Raw genomic sequence first — 21,740 nt, forward strand, 5'->3', positions numbered from 1 at the left:
ATTGTTTGCAAGGTGTTTTGGTAGCATTGATCTGTTTGCATCACTCCTATGCTCATTACAATGCTGAGCCTTAGTTTTAGCCACTGCTTGGTTCCTCCACCCCCTTCTGTTTCTTACCAGAGATTTCTTTAGCGGCAGCGAAGCTATCCACTTTAAAATCAGGATCCTTGCAGAAAACCCTCTAGGTTAGCTGATAATGGATAAACTCCAAATATACTGGCACAAAGCTATAGACACATCTGTTGGCAAAACTATCAGTTGTTCTTGCTGTATGCTAAATGAAATATCACAAGAAAAGCTCATTCACTCAATGTTTCCAGTGGGCAAAGGAAAATAAAGTAAGGAGAAAGCAACAACAGAAGGGAGTGCAAGAAAAGAAAAGCAGAGTCAGATTGCTGTAGTGTCTTTCAGCCATTAGACTGTAAGCAGCTCAGGGCAGAGGCTATGTCTCGCTGTACAGCACCTAGCACTACAGGAAGCCCATCCAGATTAGGTTCTATGGACACTACTGCAGTATAAATCATGACAACGAAGGCTCTCATAGCATTAAATTGTGACATACATACAGATCATTGAAAGAGAGCTACTTCTGGGTGGAACTGAGCAGCTTCTTAGCAACCCACATTAAAACTGCGCAACTCAGAAGACACAAAGCGAAGAATTGAATAGAGCAAATGAAGTGCAGAAATAGGAAAAATAAGGATGACATGAGAGAGGAAAGAGGTGATTAGAGTTGGGGGAAATGAGCATGGAGTGATGTGGGGAAAGTGAAGCTTGCACGTTGTCATTAGTGGACATAAGTAGTGCTGAATGAGGTTTTTGTGGGAAGCACGTCCTTCCCTACCCACTCCCAATTCTAGCAGCCTGATCCTAACTCTGAAGTGGGCAGAGGCAAGGACTGCAGAAGGAAGAAGACAAGGAAAGAGGAGATATAAAATACAGAACCAGAGAAAGGCAGCTTAAGACACCTGTGTTTCCTAAGCTTCCTATCTGCCCTCCTGGAAGGCTTTAGAGGTCAGTAAATCTTCACTTGGTGTTTTTTAGATTTTGAGGGTGGTGCCTGTATTTAAAATTATGAATACCTCTGGAACCTGTGCTACCTCTTATGTATTTGTGTCAGGTAATCCAGTCCCAACCTCTGTAGAGTTACCCCAGGGATAGGAATTTGGTCCTGTCTTGGTTCTTTTATCACTAACTAGAGTAAGACACTATATATATATATATATATATATATATATATATATATATATATGGCAAGAAGGAAGGGAAGTGAGTAAAAATGATACAGGGTAAAAATGTAAAATGCACCTAAGTCCCATAAATTTCCAGTGGAATTTAGGCTCCTAATTTACTTTTTTTTTAATTGGACTTAGGCTTCTATGCCAATTAGGCACTTCTGAAACTTTTGCCCAGTACATTTATTTATGAATTTTCTAAATATTCATTCATTATTGAATATGCATCCTGAACTGTATGTGTTTGTTTCATCATAAAGAGAAAACAAGAGAGACAAATTGAAAATACCTAAATTATATGAAACCCAGAGAAGGGGGAGGGGAGTAGCAAAAAAGTCACAAATATAAAACATAAAAAGCATGACCAGAATGAAGAAGAGTGCATGAAAAAAAAGTCTAAGGAGCAGGAAGCGTGAGGAAGGTCTAGAGAAAGAAAGACAAGAAAGAGGAATTTCAGGACCAGAAAAAATGTGGTGAGAGCAGAAAGAATGAAGGCAAGTCAGAAATCTACCAAGCAAAAGGTGGGATTTGGTTTCTCCTTTTAGCCTTTGCAGAGAAAGAGGTTTAATTTTGTTCTGTTTTTCAGATTACATTGGCACAAGTTCAAATTTCTCCAGTACTGACTGAAACCAAATCAAGAGGACATACATGTCCTGGTTTGAAACAAGGTCAATATTTGTCTGCGGTATTGACTCTTAACATATGTAAATTGGAGTAACAGTACATGGCCTCTCTCTGTCCTATAACACTCTCAGTTCTCATGGGACTAAGTGAGAGCAGAGTCCTGAAGACATGACATAATCTGGTTTCAGAGTAGCAGCTGGGTCTTCTATTTGTTATTTTAACCTCCCCCGCCCTTTCTCCCATAACCATCTAGACACGGTTCTGATCCTTCGAGCCTGAAATTAGTAGTAGTAGTAATTTTAAGTACATGTAGAGATTGGCTATTCTCTTAACCTTAACAAATCACGCAGGCACTGTCTGTTCCAACCTGCTTTATCTAGGCACCACTACTGCATTGGTACACACCAAAAATTGTGTAAATATAATTGCTGATCTTTTGCTTTCCAGCTTTAGTTTTCTCTCTTTCCTCAATAGCCTGGACCAAGCTGGTCCTTTAAATGTCCTTAGCTCCAAAATACAAGGAAATAAATTTGGCTAACAAGCCAGGCAAATGTTTGGATATGGCGTAATATGCCAATGCCCCTTTTAGCTAGTGCCAATTTCCTGATTCCTTTCTGATGAATTTGTGCTGTGGGGGGGAGGTGGCAGCAACAAGAAGGCAAATTTTAGACAATGAAGTCTCAGGTAAGGAGAATACCACAAAAATACAGCCAGGTCCTGATATACTTACTCTGGTGTAGTAGAACCTTACTCCACAAAGTTGACTTAGTAGAGTATGATAGTATTCAAAGTGAGTAAGGGCATCAGAAACTGGCACCACAGGTTATCATATATATATATATATATATATATATATATATGTAGAATGTGGACAGTATTTGCTGTTAAAAATAAACAGTTACCATATTGTGGTATTTTTCAAGGTGCCTGCCCTGTGTCTGTGTTGGTGTGGGTGTTTGTCAGTGCCCACACATCTACACGTAGCTTGTAAAAACTGCAGCAGAAACTAGGAATTATGCCTAAAAATAGAGTCTGTGGAAGAAGTGACAGTCTCTGGAAGCAAGAAAGTGAAATGGTTTAGAACGGGGAAAATATTTTAAAGGAAAACTCAGCCATTATTTGAAAGCATTTTTATTCCGTAGCTGTCCTTTGAGGAAGTACAAAGAGAATTCTTGATGAAAAATCAAGGACATTTAAGAGGATACATCAGGGAAAGTGTCTTCTTTCCAGAATGAAATTTCCCATAGTTCTTTGATAGGATTTGAGAGATATATATACACATATACAAAATAATTCAGTAACTGAAGATATTTCCATATGTTTTTCATCAAAGCTACTTAATGTAAGAGGCTTCTTAACGCTCTTTTTATTTAACTGAATAAGTGCTGTGTGCTAAGAAAAAGCCATTTGTCAGCCTGCACAGACATATCTTGTGGCATATTCTTCAGTCCTATGGAATCCAAGCTTAAACTGTCAATATTATTAAGATCACGTACAGAGATGTTCAACTTTTACTCCAGAGGGTATTCTGCACCAAAAAGTTATACATTCAGCAAAATTCTGCAGATTTTATTTGTCAATAAATAAATGTGGAGACTCCAACATAGCGGTGGGGAGCACAGGCCACTGGCTGCGTGGAGGCTGGAGATCACCCAGCAACCCGCTTCCTCCAAGGGACACTGACTCAGCAGTGAAGCTGCAGTCGACCCTGATACAGTGCAAGGGTGGGGCCTGACCCAGAAACATCACAAGGCCCTGCCCCTCCATGCCAGGTGCACCAAAAGTGGGAGGGACAGGGTCTCACATGCATGCCCAGCCCTGGCCCCAGATCCAGGTAAGAGCAGGCAGGCTCAGCCTGGCAGGATCCAAGTGCAGAGGGGCTTAGTGTGGGGGGATCCAGGTGTGGCATGAAAGGGTTCTGTGTGAGGCAATCTGGATGCAGCTAGCTCGGGGGTGGGAGCTCTGGGTGCAGAGCAGATCCGGATGCAAGAGGGGGGCTCAGCAGAGGGGTCAGGATGCGTAGGGGATCCGGTTCTGTGTTGGGACTTGGCAGGGGGTTCAGAGTGCAGGGGGGGGTGAGCTCAGCAGGGGGGGCAGGGTATGGGGAGTGTCCAGATGCACACAAGAGCAGCTCCTGGTACAGTGACCTCTCCCCCTGTGGCTGAGGAGCAATGGGGGCAGCAAGCAGGGGGTGGGGGGCAGAGCCTCCTGCAGCTGGAGGAGATTCCTGGGAATGGGTCTAACCCAGCCCCAGCCTCTCCTTGAAGGGGAAGAGCCCCAGCCAGGACTAGCAGCTGAACCTGGCACAGGGCTGGAGCCATCCCCAAGCCCCTCCCCCCCCGTAGTGATTTATCTCTCCATTGGCTGCTCTGGGAGCCCAAAACAACATGCCCACAGTGCTGACAAAGATTGTGTGAGTGCTCTATTGGCTTTCCTTTGCTTCCCCATCTTTTTCTGCAGGGAAGCAAAGAAATCTGCAGGGGACATGAATTCTGCACGTGTACAGTGGCACAGTATTGCCCCAGGAGTAACCTTTACAGAGCACTTCAAAACCAGACAACAGAGTGGTTCAAAGTGGACACTGGCATGAAACAGGGCTGCATTCTATCTCTGCTGCTGTTTGGCATTGCTATAAACTGGATGATGAAGAAGTCTATTAGCAACAAAAACACTGGTATAGCACGGGTAGATGGCAAATGCCTAGAAGATGTACATTTTGTTGCTGATATTGCACTACTAAGCAAAACCCCAAAAAGCTATAGACAGACAACCTGCCAAAAACATCAGGTCAAGCAGGGGTCAAGATCTGTTATGTCAAAACAACCATTCTTGAAACCAACCATCAAGCAGTTGCATCACATTAGAAGGCGAAAACATCAAGTAGAACAGTTCATCTACCTGGGCAGCACCATTCTATACAATGGAGACCTTGAGAAGGAAGTGACATCCAGGATAGGAAAGGCATCCACAGCATTAATTAAATTCAACAACATCTGGAAATCAAAGTTATACAGCCCCAGAACAAAATTGAGAATTTTCAGCTGAAATGAAATCTGCATTAACATACGGGTGTGAGAGTTGGAGATCTACCAAACCCTTAGACAGAAAACTAGATGCCTTTGAAAATAAATGCCTGTGAAAGATTCTGGGCATTGGATGGAAAGACTTCTTCACCCACAAAGAGATCTGAGAAATCACCAACTAGCAGCTAGTCTCCACCAATATCTTATGGAAGCACTGGACGTATTTGGGGCATGTACTCCGGCTGCCAACACACAGACTGCCCCATGAAGCTGTCAAGTGGAAACCAACTTGTTTGAGAAAAAGAAGGTGTCCAAGAGAAATCTTAATAAGAGCCCTTAGCAGGATGGGCAGAACAGTTGATCTGAGAGAGCAGATGGAAACAGCAACAAATGACAGAGAGGAGTGGAAAACTAGTTTTCAAACCGTGTTCCATATCTGGCTTGGGAAGGATGTAATGGAATGTGTGCTTAGAGGTATAATGTCATTCTACTGTCTACAATGCTACAATCCCCTCCCCTACCAGCCTCTTCAAATCTGAGCCAGATTCTGCTTTGTCACCGCAGTCTACATCTTCAGTAATTCCATTAAAGTTAGTATATTTACTCTGCTGTAGCCCAAAAATTCTGAAGACAGTTTGAAGCCTGAACTTTGTCTTTTTACCTCTAAATATAATGGATTAAATTAAGAAATACATCAAAACCAATGTTTTAAAGCATATCTTTGGGTCATATTCTGCTCTGTTACATCAGTGTTACTCCAGATTTACACTAGTTTAATTGTTGTCAGATTCTGGCCTTCATCGTTTTGGTTTTCAGAATTTCTCCTTAAGGGTATGATAAACAGCTGTTGCATGTTTGACACCTCATGATCTTATCTTTTCTTTGTTGTACCAAATAGGCATAGAAAGAAAGAGAGAAAAAGTATTTGTGGGAAGGGGGCTGTTTTTATTTATTTTTTTCTTCATCTTCTCTGTTTTAGAGACACAGTGTAAACCCTAGGCCAATGAATGCAGTATTGCCCACACTCACAATTTTATCTAGTTTTTCATGATGTTTGCTGTTTGACTTAAAGCCCCAGCTCCTGGACACAGGCAATTACATGAGGACACAGGGATTTCATTTTTAAAAAAGAAAATTTCTAGTCCTGGTCCTTTCAGGTTAAAGCTTGAAAACGTGACCCGAGTGTATCATAGAGTTTCAAAAACCAGGAGACAATTACAAAGAACCCAACCTTTATTATTTAAAAAAAATTCTAATGATTTTTGAGCCAACCTCACAATTTTAGGGGGCTTGACTCATGGTTTTTGAATGTTTGAGGTTGGTAAAACTGTGGAGTGGTTTGTATTTGCAAAGTATCTTGTAGTGACATTCCTGGTGTGTAGGTCTGGTGGTAGGCCTCTACGTAGAGGTGACACCTATGGAGCCAAGGGCGGTGGTGGGGATTTGCAGGGGTTCCGGCAGCCAGATGGCCTGCTCCGGAAGGGCCCGAGCCAGCGGGAGCTCTTCAGCTACCTGCACAGCACCAGGAAGGAGCCCTGGGCTGAGAGAAAGCACCAGGCACCGGGGGCGTCTCAGGACTACGAGAGCGACCATGAGACGAAGGTTTTTAACCATCAGAGGAGTGAAGTTTTGGAATAGCCTTCCAAGGAAAGCAGTGGGGGCAAAAGATCTATCTGACTTTAAGATTAAACTCGATAAGTTTATGGAGGAGATGGTATGATGGGATAACATGGTTTTGGTAATTAAATATTAATGGTCAATAGGCCCAATTGCCTGTGATGGGCTATTAGATGGGGTGAGATCCGAGTTACCCAGGAAAGAATTTTCTGTAGTATCTGGCTGATGAATTTTGCTCATATGCTCAGGGGTTTAGCTGATCGCAATATTTGGGGTCGGGAAGGAATTTTCCTCCAGGGCAGATTGGAAGAGGCCCTGGAGGTTTTTCGCCTTCCTCTGCAGCATGGGGCACGGGTCACTTGCTGGAGGATTCTCTGCTCCTTGAAGTCTTTAAACTACGATTTGAGGACTTCAATAGCACAGATATAGGTGTGAGGGGTTTTTTTTGTAGGAGTGGTGGGTGAAATTATGTGGCCTGCGTTGTGCAGGAGGTCAGACTAGATGATTATAATGGTCCCTTCTGACCTAAATATCTATGAATCTATGAATAAACCAGTCCCCTGACTGTTACTCCCGTGAGCACCACCGGGGGGGGGGGGGGGGCAGACTTCTCCAAGAGCTCGCTGCCAGAGCGGGGCTGCTTTGACAAGTGTCGGATCATCACTTCAAATCTCTTCAAACACATTTTCAGTATTTCTCATGCTGTTGCATGATTTTTCATATCCAAAGGGTAACTGCTATGTCAATTACTGTGATTTTTCATGCTGAAAGATACCATACAAAAGGACATGACATAAACCAGAGCTCTGGCAATTGAGTCAAAACACCTCAAAGCATTGTGACAAAACATGAGAAAGGTGCTGATAATAAAGCAGTTGATGTTACCTACCCTGCCTATCCACAGGCAGATGGATATTTGTTTATATTGAGGATACATAGTTAATGGAGAATGGTAGAGATCAGATTCTCCTCCCTGCCTACCAGCTACCCATTTGACTTCAGATATTTTAAGAAAATCTCTGATAATAAAAAATGACAAAGGATCATACCAATTAAAATATCACTGCAGATAATGCAAAACATATTAAAATGCTCTGCCTTACTGTATGAAGGTCAAGAGCCTTCTTTTACACCAGTTTTTAAAGGTAAGATGCTAACTTGTCCTGTATGCCCATGCAGGGATGTAAGGAGGTTTAAGGTGCCCTCTTACTGCCCTTTGCTGGTGCGTAGCAGTGCTGGGGAATGGGAGAGAGTAGCCTTGGTGAAGCAACTATTTCCCCTCCTGCATAGGTGGATAGGGACTGGGTGGAAACTTGGCCTTCCGCCTCCCACACCCCCCAACCAGCCTCTGTGTCCCAGTTGGTGCACTTGAGCTGGCACCAGAAGGGAATCAGTTTCTGCCAGGCAGAGAGCGGCTGGAGATTACTTCCCCCGGTCCCTGGGGAGAACTGGGAACCAGATTGAGAGTCACAATCTAGTCCCCGCCGGGTCTATTCCTGGGCGAACCCAGCAACACACCACTGCTTCTGCAAGGATTGTGGCAAAGCCAGAAATGAGCCCTAAGGCAGTATATATGCAAACTTGCATATATGTAATGCAGAAATCTATGTAGATAGATTTTACACATGATCTCTTCGCCATTTTGTTTCTGAAAAGAGAAGTAGACAAGTACAAATAAAACAGTAAAATCATCATCAACAATTGGGTATTGACTTAATTCAGACAAGTAGCTATAAAGAGAGACCTAATTGATTTAAAATGTTTCCCTCATAACCTCTAGATACATAGGGAATCAGCCCCAAAAGGAGAATCATACATCTAGTTGATATTATACACAATCATTTCTTTATCCAAATTATACTTTTGTTAATTTTTTTTTTTGGTGTTCATTATGTATTATTTTTCTCGCAGGACAAAACAGACAATAGGCACATGCATGACAAATCTAATGTACTATTTTTATCTTAAACATTTGGGAAGAGAAACACTTTATGGTAGAGTTGTGCAAATTTTTTTGTGCAAGCCTACCCTCTCTTTTTGTGGAAAAATATAGATTTGGTTCAATTTTTGCTGATTATTTCAGTTGGGAAAAAGAAACCACAAATGTCAAATCAGTTCATTCTGGCATTTTCTAAATGAAACATTTAGATCTTTCATTTCAGAAAGACATTTTGTTTCTGAATTTCATTCAGTTTTATTTAAAATATTTTTTTACAAACCTTAAAATTGAAATGAAAGGGTTTTTGACATTTCAGTCTGATGAAAATTTAGAAACATTTTCATGTTTGGTTGACCTGAAACATTTTATTTTTTAGTTTCCTTCAGATTTGCAGCCAAACCAAATATTCAGTTATTAGCTCAGCCCTGTATTCTAGTAGCTTTAAAAGGTGGCTAAAATAATGGAGGAAATGAGAACCTAGAAAAGCTCAATTTGTTTTACATCCTTCATTTGTTAATAAAATGCATTCATCAAAAAATTCACAACTTTAATGACTCCTTATGTATCCCATAAATTTAAATAAATGATTCTTGAGTATATCTGACATTTCTCAAAGGCCGTGATGAGGAGGAATGAAATTGAATCTTAATCATGTTTATCTACTTTAAAGTTGAAACACATATACCTATATATTCAGGCAGCTGGGAGACCTCATTAAAAAGAATGAGTGAGCAAGGAAGATATTCTTAATATCACAGGCTCTTCAAATAACTTTTTTTTTTTGCACTATCAGTAACTGGGAGAAGTTCCCACCTCCTAAATGCCTGGAAAGAAAGAACGGTGATAGAGTGGGATATTAATAATTCTTCCTACATAGAAGGCTTTTTTCTCTTCTTTTCTTTGGGTGGGGGAGGCAGGATGGGTTGTAGATGCTGGTCTTAATTGTTTCAACCTACACAGAGTTGTAGCTCATTCTTGATCATCATAGACACGTTGCAACAGCAAGAGCAGTGCTTTAGTGTGGCTTGCAGGTATGGAGATGTACCAGGGTAGAGGGTCATACCTTCCTTTGCTTTTTAACCATGGTGGATGCTTAAGCCCCTACCCACACTTGTCTCCTATGGGATTTAGTTTTGAGACTAGTACGTGGTTGAACTCAATGTACTATACGCCTATTACTCCTTGTATACCTATGTGAATACACCCCATACTGTTTTGAAGATTACTCTCATAATAAAAGGGTCTGACTAAATAATGGAAAATCTTGGCTTTCTTCTGGAAAGTTAGAGTGGTACATACAATAATTAAATCAAATTTAATAGCATATTTCCCTTGAACTAAGAGAGCAAACAGTGTAAAGCTAGTATTTTCAAAAGGCAGACTTATAGCTACTGATTGATTATTCCTCATCTCCTTATCAGATCTATAATCTGTTTCATACTACATATCTCTTGGAATATATTTAAAGTAGGATCCCAGACTAAACTAATCTCTAATCCTGTCAGCACAAGAAGAGAGTTTAAACTGCACTTATGCAGAAAGGAGCTGATTCACCACTGTATTATGTCAGTTTTACCCCAGTGCATCTCTGAAATCAGTGGCAATGCACTGGCCTGAAACTAGAATACCACTGGTATTCTGGTTCTCAATATCCCAAACTAGAGGTATCACAAGATCCTGCTTATTACCAGCTCTGTGCATCAGCAAACCCCTGGAATGTGTAGTTCTGACTGACTTCATCACAGATTTGTTCTTCTACATATGAGAGGGCTCCCTCCATCTCCTGCTATAACAAAGTTTCCCTGCAGAGTGAGCAATAATAAGCTAAACAATACTGCATGTTGCCAGAATTCAATGAGGCACAGATGGAAGTTGTATTCATCAGATGTGTGAACAGCAGCTTACACTGCTTCTAGTAGTTTGTACTAAAATATTTCACCTGGGGGATAAGCATCTCATTTAATCTCTTCTGTTTTGGCTTGAAATGGAATCCTGATGCCTACTTTTTATAGCTAATGGGCTGCTAGGTATCACTAGGACTTCCCTTAACTTGCAGCAGTGGAAAAGCATGACCTCTTTAGATCGAAGGATGAGTTTTACTCTGCTTTAACTCTTTTCCGTATGATAAAAGGCCACATAAGATAAAAAGCCATGGAAATACTAAGCAAGGTACATTCTGTCCCGGGTGTGGAACCTGAGGCTAGGCCTGCACTGAAATATACCAGATAGTCAAGTAACCACCAACATATCTGAAGGCATCACCACCTGAGTAGATAACCTCACACATTATTTACAAGTATTATATTGTACTAGAATTCAGCAGTAGCAGCAGCAGCTGTGTATTTTAAAGGAGATTCCACTTCCTCATTTCGAACAAAGCATAGGGGGGAGGGAGGAGTGATTGAAGGTGATTGAAGGTGAGGGAGGAGTGATTGAAGGTTTTTGACTCTGACTGGGTAGTGGGTGCTTAGAAGAGAAATCCATACGATTAGCTACAGGGAGTGCAGCAGATGGAACAGGCAGTAGCCCAACTAAAGCAGTGCATACTTTCATGTTCTGGGGTGCAATCCAGACCAGTGAGGGTTTTGTCACCACCTGCCCCGTACCCTTGGTGCCTCAAATGTCCTGCTGCTGTGGCTCACAACCTGGACAGCAGTGGACAAGCATGCAAGTCACACCAAGTGTCTGCGCTGTGCGGCGCTGGATCAGAAACTCTGACTCCAGCAGCCTGCCTACAGCACAACACTCCCACCCTGACTTCCACCATAGGGTTACCAACTTTCTAATGGCACACAACCGAACACCTCTGCCCCGCCCCTTCTCTGAGGCCCTGTCCCTGCTCACTCCATCCCCCCCCCTCACTCTCTCCCATCCTCATTCACTTTCACCGGGCTGGGGTAGGGGGTTGGGGTGTGGGAGGAGGTGAGGGCTCTGGCTGGGGGCGTGTGCTCTGGGGTGGGGCCAGGGATGAGGGATTTGGGTTGCAGGAGGGGGCTCCGGGCTGGGGCAGAGGGTTGGAGTATGGGGGGGAGGGTATGGGCTGGGGGTGCGGGGTCTGGGTGGAGCCAGAAATTACGGGTTCAGGGGGGGTTGGGGCATGGGAGGGGGGTGCAGGGTCCCAGTGGCACTTACCACGGCTCCCAGGAAATGGCTACCAGGTCCCTGCAGCTCCTAGGCAAATGGGTGGCCAGGGAGGCTACACATGCAGTCTTTGTGCCTGCAGGCACCACCCCCACAGCCACCACTGGTTGTGGTTTCCAGCCAAATGGGAGCTGGAGAGCCAGCACTGAGGGTGGGGACAGCGCACAGAGCTTCCCTGGCCACCCATGCACCTAGGGTTGCAAGGACCTGGCATCCACTTCCAGGAGCTTCATGGAGCTAGGGTAGGCAGGGAGCCTGCTTTAGTCCTTGGCCCTGTGCTGCACTGCTGACCAGACTTTTAGCAGCCCGGTCGGTGGTGCCGACTGGAGCCTCCAGGGTCCCTTTTCGACTGGGTGTTCTGGCCAAAAGCTGGGATGCCTGGCAACCCTTTTCCACCAATCTTGGTTATTACTTGCTGGGTGGTCCCAACTGTGACACTGACAAACTGGGAAGCTGGTGAATGACCCATAACAACTTAACAGGAGGCACTGAAATGGTAAACAGGGCCATTCCTTGTATATAGTTATCAAAGCCATTTAGCTAGACTTGAATCTTTAACGTTTGCCTGTAGTGTTAGAGAATTAAGAGTAGATGCTAAGTGTATTTTATCTATGTTTACTTATATCTTGTTAGAAGTTTAATAATGTGATCTGTTTATCTTATAGATGCTAAAATCCTGTTCCTGTCTTTTAATTCTTCATTCTGTATTCTGTTGACTCAAAGATCAAACATGTAAGATACTGCAGCAAATAATATTACTTACATTGTCTTCAGCTTAATTATTTGATATAATGAACTGTTTTACTAATCTGAATGTCTATTGCTTAATGTTTTGTCTGAGAACGGATCCATTAAATAGAGCTCAAACTGTCAGCTCACTTTCATCAAAGCCCATGTGGTGGAATTATCTGTCAGCACCCCGTTTGCTTCATAAAAGAAACTTCAGGCCTGATCCTTTTTATCACAGATCTGCTTAAACTGTGACAGGAAAGCTCTAAGCCACAAGACTGAGGTCTCTAGGTTTACTCTGGATTTACCCAGAAGTTCTCATGGAAGAATTTGAACAAATTCTACTGGACTATAACCTTTTAAATTGATTCCAGAAAGACTTTTAAAAATCAGTAGACTCCCCGTCTCTGCTATGAAACTGAGATTTAGTTACTAAGGATTGGCTGAAAACATGCATTTGTGTGAGATCTGAAATATTCATTGACCTGATGGGCAATGTGTCTAGTCTTCTTGCATTCAAGTGTGGTGAATAAGGATTTCAATAACCCCTCACTATAGTAGACTTGGATGTCTGCGTGGGAGCCAAAGACAGGATTGCCTAAGGGGGATCGTATTTGACTTCTGGTTAACCAGTGTGGTATTACCGAAGTTGTTACTAGTTTGCTGAATCTAACTATAAAATAAATCACCAATCTTGGGAATTGTCTGCCCCAATGCTTGCTGTCTGCCCTGAGTTGGCATTCTCAGTGTTGTCTAGCCAGGCACCACAGTCGCACAGTTTGGGGGAAATTTGGGACTGGGAGTATGAAATGATCCTCTTGCTGGTTGTAACCAAGTCTGGTGGAAGCCAGGGTAGGGCTGTGGAGCTGTAGACAGTCTGTTGGGGTCAGAGCTGCTGGACAAGGGCTGTCCAGCACACAGACACTCAGGGTGTGACCTGCACGCTGGTAGGCTGATTGAGAGCAGCAATAGCAAGGTATTGTGAGGCCCCAGGGTTACAGTGCAGATGGTGACACAACCCATCACTTGTCTGAACTGCAATTCCTAAAAAAGGTACTCTCCCCTTTTGCTTCAGGAGCGAGAGCATTGGGTGACCCAGGTCAGAGCCCTCTTTCTTGGACAAGGCATCTGCCACCATATTTTCTTTCCTTTTTATATACAAGAAACCTGTCTGTTTACTTTATGTGTTTGCAGTCTCCAGGACAGAGAGAATCTGTAATTTCAACTACAGAGTTGTTACAAACATTTCACAGTGACGTTAATGACCAGTAGTTTGTTAGATTTTAAACAATATATTATGTCACCTTTTAAAGAAATATCATGACACCAGTGTGTGAAGTGCAGTGAGCCTGTCAGGCCTGAAAAGAGTTGCTGACATAGAGCAATGAACCACATATGGGCCCCTGTGTTACACATACCTAGCACAGAAGCGGTTGGCTTTGTTATTGCTTTGGTAGCCAACATCAGTGAATTATTTTGGCAGAGATTACTCATAGGTCTCCCTGGGGGAACAAAGAAGATTCTTCTAATCAGCCTCCAAGGCTCTTGTTGTCTTTGACAGCATCTCTGTGGTCTTGTAATCATTTGTTCAGCATTGAGGGAGAAAGGGACACGTGAGGAGCCACTGACCGTGTTCACTGTTCGTCTCCAGTTTAGAGCTATTGGCTGACGGGGATGAGGGTATTCGATGGATTTTCTTTGAGGGGTTAATAAAAGACAGTTTCCTGCCCAAATTATCCCTTATCTTTTTGCTTAAAAAGGCTAAAGTTACCTCAGTGAGTTCCTTATAAAATATTTATTGTGCTTCAGAAGCATTCACATTAGATGCTTAGTTATCTTCATTCTGAATTACTGCTTCTTACATTAAAAAAGCAACCGTGTAAGGGGGGGAAAGAAGTAGGGGGAAACAGTACATCCCTTGTTAACTGGAGCGGGGAGAAAAGTATATCTCTGTGCACACTTTGTCCTTTTGGGAGATAAGCTGACACTAAGGTGATTGGCACTCTAACAATATCAAGGGAAACCACTTTTCTAAGAGATAAGCAAAAATGGTTAGAGTTAAGGCTGATTTCTTAACTTAACTCTACATTTCTTTAGATTGTTCATCTGCCGGGGCAGGGATTGTCTCTTTTCTGTGTTTTGTTGTTTGTTTACTTTGCGGTCGGTGGGGGATTTTTATCTGGCAAGGGGTTTTTTGTGGCTTATCATTTGGAGACACATGCAATTAAGCTGTTTAAAGATAGGGGCTTGGAATCTATAGAAATAGTTATAAGAATGGCCCTACTGGGCCAGACCAGTGGTCTATGTGCCCAGTATCCTCTCTTCCAACAGTGGCTGGTGCCAGATGCTTCGTAGGGAATGAACAGAACAGGGCAATTATCTAGTGAGCCATCCTGTCATCCAGTCCCAGCCTCTGGCAGTCAGAGGTTAGGTACACCCCAGAGCATGGTGTTGCATCCCTGTCCAGTTAAGCCAATAGTCACTGATGGACCTATCCTCCATGAACTTACCTAATTCTTTTTTGAACCCAGTTATGCTTCTGGCCTTCACAATATCCCCTGGCAATAAGTTCCACAGGTTGGCTGTGTGTTAGGTGCAGAAATACTTCCTTATGTTTGTTTTAAACCTGCTGCCTATTAAGTTCATTGGGGGGCCCCTGGTTCTTGTGTTATGTGATGAGGTAAATAACAATTCCCTATTCACTTTCTCCACACCATTCTTGATTTTACTGTGCATTGAGCAGATGTTTTCAGAGAACTATCCATGATGACTCCAAGATCTCTTTCTTACCTCACTAATTATCCTTTTAGAGATGGACAACTATTAGAGTTGGGTAGACTACAGGTGAGGTAGTCACAGATGTATGACAACTTAGCCACATTATAAAGTGAACACTTGTGATAAATTTTATTTATCACCTCTCATTTAAATCAATGACAAAACTTAATCATTTTGATGGGAGGAGAAGTGGGCCCTAGATTTTGAGTGTGAACATTTATTTACAAGGGGAACATCTTGTCATATGTCAGGATAATTAATCTCTGTCAAAACCTAGCCTTATGATGACTCAATGAAAGATCCATTTATATGCCTTGATTTTTATTTTTTTAAACCTTCACAAACTCACTTTCACTTCTGACGGTGAGGTCCGTAGTGTGAAAACATTGTTTTGGATGCCTCTGTATCCGCAAAAGCAACTCCTGACAGACATACCTTGCCAGGGAAATTTAATTGCTTTATATTATACTTTCCTTCTGACCTGCAATGATAGTGTTATTCCCAGCAAAGGGGGTATTTTCCAATTCCATTTTCATGCCAAAAGAACGTTATCTTGAAGCATTTAAAATTAGATTTTCAACTCTCTCAGGAGCAGAATTCCTCCCTTTATACAGTTTGCTTTGCTTTTTGCATAGATTTAGTCTTTGGTTACTGACAGTTCTGGGAAAGTTTTCATGTTCTTGGCAAGCTTACTTGATTGAATCTTTCAATATGCTTGGAATGGAAACTACTCCTTCATTTTACATGAAATTAGTTGTGTAACGGTTGGCTTTAGCTTATGGTTTCTACCTCAAAACACATTGGAGGCATTTTCTTACAATGAGGCAGAAATTATACCCTGCATATACTGTGCCTTATGAATGGGACTGCTGGTTGTACCTCTGCAAGAGATTTTAAAAAGTGCATTGTTTTGCTTATGGAAAAACACTTACAAAAAAACAAATGTAATGAGGATTCCAGCAACTTCCAGCTCCAGCTTTGCATCATTAGAAGGCAAAAGAATACAAGAGTTGAGTGGAGCTGGTGGGAATGTTGTGACGAAACAGGTTTTCATCAGAAAATGCTTGAGAAGGGGCTCTCAGGGCTTCCAGGCTTCCTGCCGACCATCTGGAAACATGGAGGCTATCAGGCTTCCACGCGCCAAGGCTCCCAGCTCAGCTCTGACCCCCCCCAGAGTTTCTCTGCCCTGAGCTTGGGCTCCTGGCCTCAATTTTATTTCAGATTTTTTCTAATGAAAGGTTTCAATGATTTCCAAAACATTTTAAAAAGTATTTTTCCCTGCTGTGGGAAATTTAGAATATTCTGCATTTCATTCTGACACAGAACACTTTTTTTGGTAGAATTTTGGAATTTCCCATGGAACAGAAATTCAGATTCATAACATGTGTAAGCAGTGTCAGGATGAGCTCCACCCTGACATCTGGTGGTGAGGTGTGGCAAGTTGTGGAAAAGAACTTCAGGGGCCGATCTCATTTGCATAGGCACACCCACCACGCCTAGAATGAGACCATAGCTGCCCAAATGGTCACTTTGGCTGCTGTGGGATCCCCAGTGTCTCTGTTATTGGGGCAGGAAGAATAAATTGCTATTACCCTGATTATGGGAACTGTGCTTGGAACTGTACGTGGCCTTTTGTTATGATGGAGGGATTCACCATCAACTAAGTAGCACTCGCTAGGCAAGGGTCATGGGTTCCAAAACTGTGTGAATGGAGAGAGGCTGGGGATAAGTATTAATACTTGGTGGCATGGGCCCCTTGGTGAGGGCCTTACATGCTGATTGCACTTCCTCCTCTCTCCACTGTGGAATATCAGAGCTAATTTTGATTTCATTAGAAGTCTAGTTATAGGCTGCTGAGCTCACTTTGGGCTGACAGTGCACCAGCACTGGGGCTCCCCTACTATAAGCTGAATTCACCTAAGAGCTGAAATCACTGAGTGTTGTGTTAAGTAGTGGGGGAGCCTGAAGATATATTGTGGAGCAATTTGCGGGACGGCTGGTGAAGCAGTTCGACGCGGAGCAGTGTGTGGATGGCAGGAGCTGCTTGTGGGCCGTGGAGCTGAGTGAAGGAGTTCGTGGGGCGGCTGGCGGAGCGGAGCGCAGCTGAGTGAAGGAGTTCGTGGGGCGGCTGGCGCTAGCGGAGCGCAGCTGAGCGAAGGAGTTTGTGGGGCCGCTGGCGGAGCGCAGCTGAGTGAAGGAGTTCGTGGGGCGGCTGGCGGAGCGGAGCGCAGCTGAGCGAAGGAGTTCGTGGGGCGGCTGGCGGAGCGGAGCGCCGCTATGGAGCTATGGGGCGGTCAGCTTCAGATCACGTAAGGTGCCTCTTACCCCTGTCCCATTTCCACCCAGATTGGGAGGTAAAGCTCTGCCGATAAACTTTCGAACTCTGGGGCTGCCCTGACCAGGGACAGAGACTTTTGGGGCATTGGACTTTTGGGACTTTGGGTGATTTGGGGTTGCTGGACTCAAGAACCAAAGGGAAAAGGGCATGCCCCAATTTGCCTGGGGTGGGGTTGTTTTTGCTCATGGGTTGTGTTATGAATCCTGTTGGTGGTGTTTCCCCAACATAATGCCACATTGTTTCTCTCTGTTATTAAAAGACTTTTGCTACACTCAGACTATGTGCTTGCGAGAGGGGAAGTATTGCCTCTTGGAGGCGCCCAGCGGGGGTGGTATATATTGGTCCCAGGTCACTGGGTGGGGGCTCGAGCCGGTTTGCATTGTGTTATTGGAATGGAACCCCTAGATATTGAACCCGGCCCTTGTTGCTGCCAACTCTGACGGGCAGAAGGGTTACACATGTATCTAATTATACCACAATTGGAACCAGACACTGGTCCAAAGGCAAATCTCAAGTGACTTATGGGGACAGGATTGGCCCTGTTGTCTAAGCAGCACCGAGAGACTAGACATTGCCCCAACGGGGGCGTGACAGACGGTGGTTAGTAGTATGCTGCACATTCTGAAGGGCAGAAGCAATTGGTGTGCCCTCCCTGTGTGCTATCGAACTCTTTGGGAGGAATTCTGCACTGTCCCCAATTCAAAGCATTGACTGAAAGGTGCAGTTCTGGCCCAAATGAGGCAGATACAGTCTTAATGTCCTGGCTGACGTTTCCTCTTCAATCAGTCATGCTCAGACAAGCTACACAAGAACGTTCTTGCTCAGCACACAAAGGCTGTCACATTCTTCTGCACAATCACTGCACTTCCGGTATTTTGTGAAGTGCTTTAGGATACTTTGTACAGAACAAGGTCTGTAAGCACTGGTCACCCAAAACACTGTTTAACAAGACAACTGAATTCCTTTTGGACCTATTGCCTATGTGATAAAACTGTGTTCAGTATCTCTCAAATCAGGGAATATCAGACACGATTATTTCCATATTTCTTTCTGTAAAATATTTCTGGCAGGATTTGTCAATGCATTAGAATTTCTAAAAGCAGGTAGAGTGCATCTATATATTTAACAAAGCTCTCCTCTTCATAAGGCACAAGTCACTGAATTTTCTCTGCCACAGTTGGGATCAGTATTATTAATGAGCTCATGTTAGATGGACAGGGAGGGCCTATCTGTTTTTATTCTGCATTTGTACAGTGCCTATCGCATTGAGGTTCTGGTGCTTGACTGGGGCTCCTAGGAGTTACCACAATACAAATAATAAACAGTGAATAATGCAGAGGAAGAGGGGAGACTGTGGACAGATTTGAGGGAGATGAGGGGAGAGTAGACAGGAGCATTGTGGCACCTGAGAAGAAGTGCCCACTAAAACCCCGCATCTAGGCAAACAACCCTTCCCTCTCTTAAAATAAAAACAAACAAAATGAAATAACCCTTCCCAAACCTATACATAAGTCCTGACAAATAGTTAGACTTACAATGCAAACTGAGTAACCACTCAGTTGTTTAGTAATGTTTGCATACAGTGGAGTATATTAACTGGATATATTTCAAAGGAACACAATGAAGCCCATCCTTTGTTGCTACAAGGGACTCTGAAAGGCAATGCACTAAGCCAGAAGTTAATAGAGACCAAACTCACTGAGATGAACGAACAGCTTTGCATGTTGTGTTTTTTTCACAAATTAAATGACACAATTTATCCATATCTTAAGTGACAGCTCTTCAAATATATGGTCTGTCATTAAATTCCCACTAAAATAAAGTTTAGCTTGTTAAAATCTTTCTAGAGAACACTGTTAGAGAATGAGCTGGGGGACCCAGAGGCAGATTGAGTAGATGGGCTTCTTTTTTGTGGTACTTGTTCCCCTCGACCTAATTGTCGAGTAGGCCCTGTATTAGTTACAGCACACTCTTTTTATCTAAATTAATATGTAAATACCTACATTTACTACAACACCCCCAATACCCTTATTGAGTAACGAATGCCCATACAATGAATATTAATAGCTATATACTGAATATAATTATCCCTGCCCCTGTTTACAGCATTAAGCATATTCTACAGACATTTTTACCTTGAAGATACATTTCTTTGCAGTAATTGCAGCCATGCATTCCCTTAATCAGCAGTTTGCAGGAAAGGGAGGAAGGGGCCATGACCCCGAACTTGTTTATGTGGCTGGAAAAGGAAGGGAGGGGGGAGAGAACACCTCTTCGCACAAAGGGTATCCTTTAAACAACCACATTCCTCATGCAACTGCAATGCTTATCAATCCTTAACAAGCAGAAGGGACGGGAGAGGGGTAGCACTTTATCATGGGCAGAAACGGTGTCTGTCCGTGCTTCTACTCCCTAATACCATTTCAACATACCCTTACATATCCCAACAAACACATATCTACTATTGTACATAACTGGAAATGATCTTAAATGATATGCAAAGCTCTTATGTTTATCCAATTTGCACAATATATGCTTGTGTTTTTGCTAAGAGTACCATGTGCCAGGAGTTGAATTTTTGTATGAAATTATTGTGCCGTGATGGACTTGAGCAAGGATCCTTGATCCAAACACACCTGAACTTTGGGGTTCTTTAGAATTCAGTCCCAAATTTTGTTGACCCTGAAATTTGAAATCTGAACTGGAATCTATGACTGAATGTTGCATATGGCTCCTATCCGTATAAAGGGCTGAACCAGAACCCAACACTTTCAAACTATATGTTGTTTGAAATCCAAATCTAGATCTGAATTTTGTGATGCATTAAGTAGGCCTAAATTAAAGAAGTAAGAAAGCGATAGAATTACGTAAGTACTTATTGTAAATAGATACAGCTACAAAAATATGAAATTAAAAACTGTATTTTTCCAAACGGAAATGAGGAAATGACCTGAAAACTCTGCATTAGTCTTCTGCTCATTTCCAGGTATAGTTCAACATATTGCTCATGATCTATGAAGTTGTGTATGGTCTGGGACACAGTGTGTTGATAAATTGCTTGACTCCCTATGTTACCTACTTGTAGTTGTATGGACTGAACTCTCCTAGAGCAGGGACAGGTACGCTTAATGGAGGTCTAACTTTTCCAGGACTTGCTACTTCTTGAATTACCAGAGATTCAGGTGCAAAACCTACCTCTTTGCTGAGGTCTTTAATTGCCCATTTGAACAAGTGTAGGCATGTACTATTGTCTTGTACCTATGAAGGCCTATATTTAGTACATTTGTGTCAGTTTATCGTGTGCCATGTACACCATTTTAAAATCTCTAATTTAGATTCCCAAAAGGCTGTAGGCACCTAAATCTCAGAATCAGGACCTAGATTCATAAAACCCCTTCTCAGCTGCCTCCAAACCCTATAGGTTTCTAAACTCACTTGGCACCTAAATTTTTGCAGTAGAAGTTCCCTACCATCTATGTTTCTGCCTTTGAGCATGTGCAATGCAGCCCCATGCCAGACATCTGGACGCCTCTGCCTCAGTGTGGTGCATGAACCATGGAAACATAGGCATCCCTTTGCCCAATCCATTAGGTGTGCTCAGACCTCTCCAACAGGATCGGCCCACTGTAGGCAAGCTTACCTAGAATGGAGTTGGGGAGAGGAGGATGTCCCTCATAACTAGAGCACTACCAAATGCGACACGGACCATGAAATCTGATGTTTTGTGTACTTTTACCCTATAGTAAAATCTAATGCAGTTATATGTACCGTTACAGGTCCCAGATGTGATTATTAGCTTGTTTCAATATAAAAAAGAAAGGCCATGAACTTGACAGGATTTATTGATTAACACTTTACAGCAGCAAATAACACTCAGGGCTCAACTCACTACTTGGTAGATATGAGCATCCAGGGCAGTTTTGTATTGTAGTGATCTCAATTGGTCGCCTACCATAAGACAAGTGGAATTGTTTTAAAATGAGTGTTCAAAGTAAATCAAAAACCTCTACAGTCATAACTGCAGCAGATCATGTGAAAGAATTTGGAAGCCAAGTTCTACATGACAATGGTGTTTTGTACAAGCTGCAGTGTCTTGTTGGATTACCCTTGATGGGCAACAGTTCAACGCCACTTAGACTTGGAAAGCCATAGAACAAGAAAAAGGGCATTGCTGGGAAATGATTTCATCTCTTTTTAAGAAGATGACAGAGAGCAGTAAGACCCACCATTTAGCTACAATGGAACTTGTGGATACATTTGCAAGTGCTAATATACCGTGGAAAAACTTAACCACTCAAAGCTGCCTGAATTCAGTC

General features: G+C 42.8%; 1 protein-coding gene across 1 annotated transcript in view; it reads left to right on the top strand.

Moving 5' to 3' along the window:
• Positions 1–701: 701 nt before the first annotated feature.
• Positions 702–21,740, top strand: part of SFTPD (surfactant protein D) — a 56,186-nt gene continuing 35,147 nt past the window's right edge. Inside the window, exon 1 of the mRNA XM_084634909.1 lies at positions 702–1,014. The gene's annotated coding sequence lies outside the window, so the exon portion shown is untranslated. The remainder of the gene's footprint in view (positions 1,015–21,740) is intronic.

Source organism: Lepidochelys olivacea (assembly GCF_965140295.1).
Source record: "Lepidochelys olivacea isolate rLepOli2 genome assembly, chromosome: 7".
NCBI lineage: Eukaryota > Metazoa > Chordata > Testudines > Cheloniidae > Lepidochelys > Lepidochelys olivacea.